Here is an 8,619-nt window from a genome sequence, read left to right on the forward strand (position 1 = left end):
ACTACATTACTTTGCTGTCTCCTCATAATTGTGATCTTATCTGTATTTATTTCTTATTGGACAAATTACATTTTACCCCATAGCTAATTTTCACATAACCCCCTATATTTTTAAATACTATATATAACCCCCCCCATAATTTGAATTAAAGTGTCAAACTAATGGAAATGATCATCTGTAATGAAATCCATTAAAATGTCAAAATTACCCTTGTTTAAAAATTAAAATGGTTTAAATGACCAAAATATATAAACATAATATACAAAACACTCTAACCCTATATGATTTTATATTTTACCATATAACCCCTTATGATTTAGTATTTTACCATATAACGCTCTTATAGTTTTCAATATATATACTTAACACCCTGTAATTAATAAATAATTTTCAACTTTGTATAGGGGTATTTTTGATATTTTAGTTGACTTCGTTATGGATTGTAATTCTGTCACTTTGACACTTTAATCCAAATCATGAGAAGGTTATGTACACCTTTTGAAACCATAGAGGGTTATGTAATAAAACATTAAACCATAGAGGGTAATTCTTATTTCTTTTAATCTTTGTATACCAAACCGCATTAAGGTAACGATTGCAACTAAGAATAAAAAAGAAACACTATGGAAAAGGAAACCTAACCTCCAAAAGCAAATCCAACCACACTAGAATACACATTGAGCACACTCGCTCAACTGTAGCCGTCCTTTTAAGTACTAAGAGCCGGTTTGGATTGCATTTTTTGAAGAGTTTTTGGAGGAAAATCACCGTAGTACTTTTTTCGAATGCGATGTATGTAAGATAAAATGGTGATGAAATTTTGTATAAAAAAATACATTCATGAAAAATATAAAAAATTTTCTCAAAAAAATTACAATCTCAACAAGGCCTTAATGTCTCACTTGTTAAAATATAACTCTTGATAAATTTTAATAAATCCTACTAAAAAATGTAGAAATTTACTAGTTATAGATTAATTTTTCCTTTACTAATAGACATGTATATCATATCATCTTAATTTGTATTTAAACAGTAAATTTTGTGCATATAACATACATTTAATTGGTGTATACACTGACAATACATAAAAAATTAATCCTATTTCTTATCAGCTCATCTGATAAAATTTCACACACAACCAAAATAGTGAAAATAACGTAAATTCACTGTTGGACCACGTCCACTAATATGATTGCTGAAACTTTATATATCTTGCATATCTTTGACTATCAGTTTAAAAGTAAGTCTAGATTAAATGACATCCTTTTCCCCCTTTATTGGGTACAGCCAGTTCCAATTATGTTTCCAATATGAAATGTATTTTGTACCAAATGACACATCATCATCGGCAGAAAAACTAAAATATATTTGTATAGAAATTGCGTCATAAGAATAAATTTTCATGTGCAAAAGATTAACCGCCCTAATTAAACATGTTCGCAGATGTTTGGCTATTCTTATCGTGTAGCTGCCAATTGCCATTTATTAATCCAAGATAAGTTTTAATGTTCGTTCTAGTGGTGGCTGGTCAAGTTTCTTCTTATCCACAAGTCAATCCACCTTTTCAAGGTAGCATTTGGCCTGCAACTTACTTGTTAGATTTTTATTTTTTTTAATCTGCCATTTTTTCTTACTTGCTCGAAGAGGCAAAAGTTTTCATTGATCAAAGTTAATCATGTAATTAACGGAGGCAACATTTACAAGTGGGATGATTTAAGTATGGCTAAATATTCACAAAAGGTACACCTTTTACCAAAGTATAGCTAATATTTAAAGCGTCACCACTGGCAATAATCATGTAAATTTTTTAGGTACTTCCAAATCATTCCTAAAGGTTGTGACAAAATCAGAGACTTGCAGGTGGCCCAGCGGGGCTGTCGCCCCTCCTAACTTTGGAAAATTTCATTTGGGCCTATATAATATATAAAATTTTACTTTTAACTCTTACTTTTGCTCTCCAAAACTTTTGTTGAACATCTTCACTCCCCTCGACTGTTCTTTTAAAAATATTTCCATTCTTTCTCCTCTTTAAATACATTTTTCACTCCATCAATTACCTTTAAGAACAACTGAAACTATACATTTTCAAACTTGTTTAGTAAATGTAAGTAGGAAAACTGTAACCAATCAATTTTATTTTCTGATTCTTATTTACATTGTCTTTACATTTTATGGGAATAAAACATAAAATGAGAGGAAAATTTGAACAATTTTTTAAACTATCATCATAATTTGAACCTTATAACATCTAAAATATAGTTTGAGTTATACTACACTATTTGCAAATAATTACTTTACTTAAAACCATACGACAAAGCAAGAAAAGTGTCCATTCAGTTCTTGTTAAGTTTCATTTGGAGTACAATTTGTCTTTTTAAATTTCTAGATATATTTTAAATGATAAGCAGAAAAATAAAACTTATCATATATTGCTAGATAACTTATACAAAGTTTTCTTATATGTTAACTTCGCCACCCCCCGGCCCCTCTCTTTAGAGGTGGCAAAATGGGCGGGATTTGCTTGGGTTTAAAATGGAACCGAGTCATATGAGTTTGGGTCCAACCTTACCCATATGTGTTTTGGGACTAACTTGGGCGGGATCACTTTGGGATGGATTTAGATTGATCCTGCCCAATACCCAAATCTATTTTCTACATTTTTTTTCCTTTAATTCATTTTTTATTTTTTATATAACTTTAATATTTTTTATTTATTAAATTTCTTTTAGTTTTATTAAATAAACATGCAAGTGCTTTATACTTAGGATTCCCACCAAAAATTGAATTAACAAATAAAGGAAAAGATAGATATACAGTCATATTCCAACATATATCAAGATGGCCAAGGCACTTAGGGTGTTGAATATTTATTCTCATCATTGTCCAAGGATGACAGGTCTAAACTGACTGAAATGCTGGAAATTCTTGTGGATAATGACTAGGAAGACTACTAGATTATATTCGCTGGTATGACTATAAAAATTGTTAAAGATAATTTTTGAATCTAAGGCTCCGTTTGGATTGGTTATTTTTTCAAAAAAAAGTTTTTCAAATACAATATTACAGTAATATACAATAACTCAAAAAACATCCCATCCATATTAGTATATCAAATATTTCAAAAATATTCTATAGTAAAAATTTTTCATATACACTGCTACAATAAAATATTTCAAAAACATCCCAAAAAACAGCTAATCCAAACGAGTCCCTTACTTTTTGAGCCCAATGGGTACCCAAGTATTTTCCAAAATTTCCCACCAATTAATGGGTACAATTGGGATTTGTCCCATTTTAAATCCAATATCAAATTTCAGTACCCATCCCGCCCAAAGTCTCCATGGGCATGGGTAACCCATTGGGATTTGGGACAAATTGCCACCTCTACCTCTCTTTCTATAGTCCTGATTCTACCACTGGACAGAATGGACACGCAAATTTGACTTTGGACAAATGAATGAGAAGTAGATTTTTAACGCCCTTGATGAGTGATAAAAAAAAATGAAATTAGTTCATGGATTTGCATGGATAAGACGTTTTTAGTCAAGGGAATTGCAAGAATGTTTTACACGGCTGTGGCAAATGGCAATAAAAAAAAAGATAGGAAGAAAGCACGAGGTTAAACTAATTAGCAGACTTGTTTTCTAATCCACCAACTTGAGAATCATTTCAATGACCTTGACCTGAAAGGGAGAAAATTGAAACAAAGAAAGTTAATATGATAAATTGTCCAGACTCTTCTTTCCTTTTTCTTTTAAGCCCACATTTTATTGATCGAAAACGCAGAGTCAAAGGGAAGAAATCCCAGAATACATCACATGGGATACAAAGGCAGATTGCCTATTCTCAGCACTACAAATCACAAAGTAAACTAAAACAAGAAATACACAGAAAATACACTAGGCAAAAATGTTTTGAGCAAGACTCCAACTAATCAGTTTTCTTTTAGACTTATTGTAATCGAAATTTTCCAATTCAATATGCACTTATAACCCAAACTCTTGTTCATTCTCAATAAGGCAAATTGCCCATAATACTTGAGAATCGCAAATAGAGATTTTTTGAACCATATTCTTGGGTAATTTCGTCCACAAGATAAGTTGTTGGGGTGATTTGAGACATATTGCTAGGTGGAGGAAAGCAGGCCTACATCCGGTCCGGACTACATTTGTCCAAGTATTGGTAGATCCATTCATCGCAGAGGAATAAGTTTTGAACTCTGCATCGATATCTAATTTCCAATCCTTTAACTCCATCCACTCAACTCACAAATCTGGGCCGAATCTTTTGAGCATTCATGGATTGGAAATCAGAAATTGATTTACTAATAGAAGCAGAGGAAGCTCCGAGTTGGCACTCATAGTACTACTATGGCAGCTACCAGAAAAGAAAACCAAGAGAAAAAGAAGTGACTAGCTGTTGGTGTATTTAATAAAATCTTAATTTTTCCTCGACCAAATCTTTACAAGGAGTTATAATAATTTATTTGGGAGTAATGGAAATTATAATGTTGAAAGTTACAATACATTTTGAAAGAAGTTATTATACAATTATTTGACTAAGAGTTACAAATGAATTATTTGGTCAAATGAAGAATTATTGAGTCTTTATAAGCCATTCAAATGTGAATCAATTTTTAGGTTACAAATTCTACAAATTAACTACAAGTAAATATGAAAAAACCGTTATACATTGAATTGACATTCAACCTATATTCTAAAGGCTTTTTCTTTGTAGCCTATAAATAGTGAAGTTCTTTGGAGAATTACATACATACACTTCTCTCAACAAAAGATTATTCTTTTTTTTTTAATCAAATTTTTATATTATTATAAGGAATCAAAAATACATAGAGGGAGACAGCACCCCCAGCATGCCTGAGCAATTAACCAAACCTATCCTTTATATCTACCCCTACGGAAACTAGGGCAACCCCACCTATCCAAAGTAACGTCTCCTCTAACCAAGCGGGGAAGATCAAGGAAGGAGTCATAAACTACCGACTCCCCCGAATCAGCTCCAAGCTTCGATAGTCTATCCGCAGGTTTATTCGTTTCTCGAAAGCAATGTGAGATCTCTTTGTAATGACGGCTATAACGAAGCAATTCTTGTACGTCCCGCTGCACAACCCACGGACACTTGACTCTTCCCTAAATAATCTGGACAAGGACCAACGAGTCAGACTCCAAGTGTATGTTGGCCAGTCCTCGAGCTATACCCAACAAAAGATTAAGATTATTCTATATACTATTCTCCCTACACTCATTTCTTTGGGCAAAGTAAGATATTGGGAAGGTTCTACTTCTCTTGGTTGTGCAGATCAAAGGGAAGCAACAACCATAGAGTTGGACTATTATATCTTGGAGGCGGCGCACTAGACCTTCTGCATCAGTTAAAAAAAAAATACCACAGGGGCAAGTATCGTCTTAAAGAGAGCATTCTACGTGCCTCAACCCTACCGAACTTTTCAGTAGCTGTCAAATTCAAGGTGGTTAGATTGAAGATCAGAAGTTAATCATGTACTCTCTCCAATAATTTTAAGACTTAGTGCGTTCCTCAACCCATGCCAAATTAACTTTTGATGGTACAAATTATTTGCATTTATTAATACAATATTGAGGTATGAGACTTTTGTTAATTTCTTTGTCAAATTTTATCAGAGAAATTACTGTTACTTATATGATTATTTTGGTCAAGAACCAACAATTTTAAGACAATATTGCTCCTATTTAAAAAGCCTTTATACTCAAAGATTTTGAACTAGTTGTGAAATTCCCAAGTAATTTTAGATGTGTCTTGTTTATCTATGCATATGAAATCTAATAATGAGGTTTTAAGAATAAGTAATTGACTAAAGAATGCAATGCATTTTATAATTGTTTAATCGCATTCAAATTAGAAGTTCATTACTTCAATGTGTACAATCTCATAGTCTTGAAGTATGCCTAAAAGACTTGTATATGAGTATTTTCTTGGTTTCGATTTTCAATGTGATTGCAAAAAAAAAAATTTGATTTACAAAAGTACAAGTCTTACGACAGTATAGTTCAAAAAAGGGTTAAAAACAGAAAAGCCCCCTTGTGGTATAGCTATCATACATAAAAGCCCCCTGTAGCTCCATATCATACGGGTCGGTATCCCATGGTTTAAATTATTCTGAAAAGTCGACGAAAATCGTTAAAACAGACGGAGCTGAGTGAAAAGACGAAAATACCCTAATGATATAAGCGAAAATAGCCAAAATAATTTAGCACTTTCATTCTGTCAAAACCAACGAAGAGAGAGAGAAAGAAATAAAAAACCCTAGAGATCGATAGAGCAGCCCTATTCCTTGCCAATTTTCAGCAAAATTTTCGATAGAGCAGTCCCATTTCTTGCCAATTTTCAGCAAAATTTTCGATTGTTATTTCAATCAAACAACAAGATCGACGGAAAATTTGAGGAAGTGAAGATTTGCGGGGAAAAATTGAAGAAACATGAGTTCGTATATCATCTCTCATCTATTTTGATTCGGATTTTTGGGTAAAAAAGGAAAAAAAATTTGTGATTTACTGATTTCAGATTAAATTGGGAGGCCATTATTTAACAAAGATAAGTTTTTTGATGTATTTACGGATATTGTTTTCTGAGATGAAGGTTTTTGATGTATGCCCTCAATTTGCTATTTTGATTATCGAAGTCAGATTTGTTAGAGCTTTTGATGTAACCCTTAGAATCTGTTATTTGGTTGACGAATCTAAGCTCATGAAACTACTATCTTGCTGTACTATTTGTATCATTATCACAAGAAAAAGTAGATTAATGTTGGTAGATAATATGTCATTGTCTTAATATGGGGTTCATGAAGACATGTTGCAGTCAAATGTGGTCCCCAATCCGACCTACAATGAATTGTTTTCTCTGATTCTGTTTTTTGTGTCCTTGTGAAAGACAAATTAACCCCTAATATTTGAGAACTTTATTGCTTGTCATGCTGCAGTAGAGGAGAAATCTGAGGACAAAGTTGACATACAGATGTATTTTGGTGGGAGGTTTAGAGAAAATCCAAGGCTCCACTACACAGGAACCCACATGGCCATTTTCAAAGAAAGAGTTGAAGATCAGTTCTCCATAGTGAGTCTGTGCAGAATGTTTAAAAAAGTAGATGAATGAGCAACTAGAGTAACATTTTCATTTTGTGTCCCAAATGTTGATTTAGAAGGTGGTCTACACCCAATTAGAGACAATAAAGATATTAAATTAATGAACCAAGCATATTGGAAGTTGCCAAAGGAAAGGCTAATTTATGTTTGCAGTGGGGATGAGCCATTTGAAAAGGAGCCTGAAGATGGTAGGGTTAGTGAAGAAATAAAAAATAAAGATGGTGGGGTCACTAACACTATGGGGACATGTGCATATGAATATGATGAAGAGCTAGAATGGTTAAAAGAGGGGTTGGAAACAATAGAAGATGAAGACACCTTTAGACTGAAGAATGATGCTGTAGAAGACAACAACTACAAGAAAAAAGGTGGGGCAAGGGCAGATGGAGACAAGGAGAAAGGTGATGGCACCACTGCTTCCTCAAAATTGCCAGTGCATGTATTCTCATTTGCTAGAAAGACAGATGAAAAAAGTTCTGCTAAAAGTGGTTCTGTGTGAAAGAAAAGGGCTAGTAAAACTTCACAATATAGAGGGTCTGATGTGATTCAGCATATTCCACCACCTGTTCATCTCAAAGGCCATCAGAAGATGAAGCTGTAAGCATTGAAAAAGACATTGTTGAAAAAGACACTGCAACAGTTGGAGAATCAGATTTAAGAGCAGAAGGTGAAAGGGTAGTAAATGCTAAGGTGACTGAAGAGGATTGGCAAGAACCTATGGTTCCGGATGAAGAATTGCTGGACAAATTTAGATTTGGTAGTGGAGAAGAGGATGATTGTCTTGACTTTAATCCTGAAGTTGAGTTTAGGAAGCCACTCTTTGAGTTGAAAGTGGGGCTGAAGTTTACTAATTTTAGAGTGTTTAGATTTGTGTTGTGTGAATGGCTAGTATGAACCTACTTGGGTGAAAAACTACTCCAAGAAAATTATTGTCAAATGTGCAAAAGGTTGTACTTGGAGGATTCGTGCAACACCAATTCAAGATGAATCAACCTTCCAAATAAAGTCACTAAAGGGTAAGCATGTGTATGCTCGAGAATATAAAAACAAGCATGCAATAGCCACATATCTGAGCAACAAGTATCAAGATAAGATCAGGAATAATCCAAAAGTTGCTTTGATGGGGTTGAAGAATGACATCAGAAAAGATTTAATGATCAATGTATCAATTGTTAAGGTTGGTAGAGCTAAGCGTCTGGCAAAGGATATGATATTTGGCATGGACATGGAGCAGTATCAAAAACTCTGGAGTTATGCAACCACCGTTCGAGACACAAATGCTGGAAGTACTGTAAAAATTCAGATTGACAAACCAGCTGGAGGTTCAAGAGGAATATTTCAAAGGTTATATTATTGCTTGCATGCCTACAAGCAGGGTTTCCTTGATGGTTGTAGACCAATAATTGATCTAGATGATTGTTTTCTTAAGACAGCATTTGCTGGTCAATTATTGTCAGCACTTGGCAGAGATGGAAAC

The sequence above is a fragment of the Coffea eugenioides genome, chromosome 6 (genome assembly GCF_003713205.1).
Source record: "Coffea eugenioides isolate CCC68of chromosome 6, Ceug_1.0, whole genome shotgun sequence".
Lineage (NCBI taxonomy): Eukaryota > Viridiplantae > Streptophyta > Magnoliopsida > Gentianales > Rubiaceae > Coffea > Coffea eugenioides.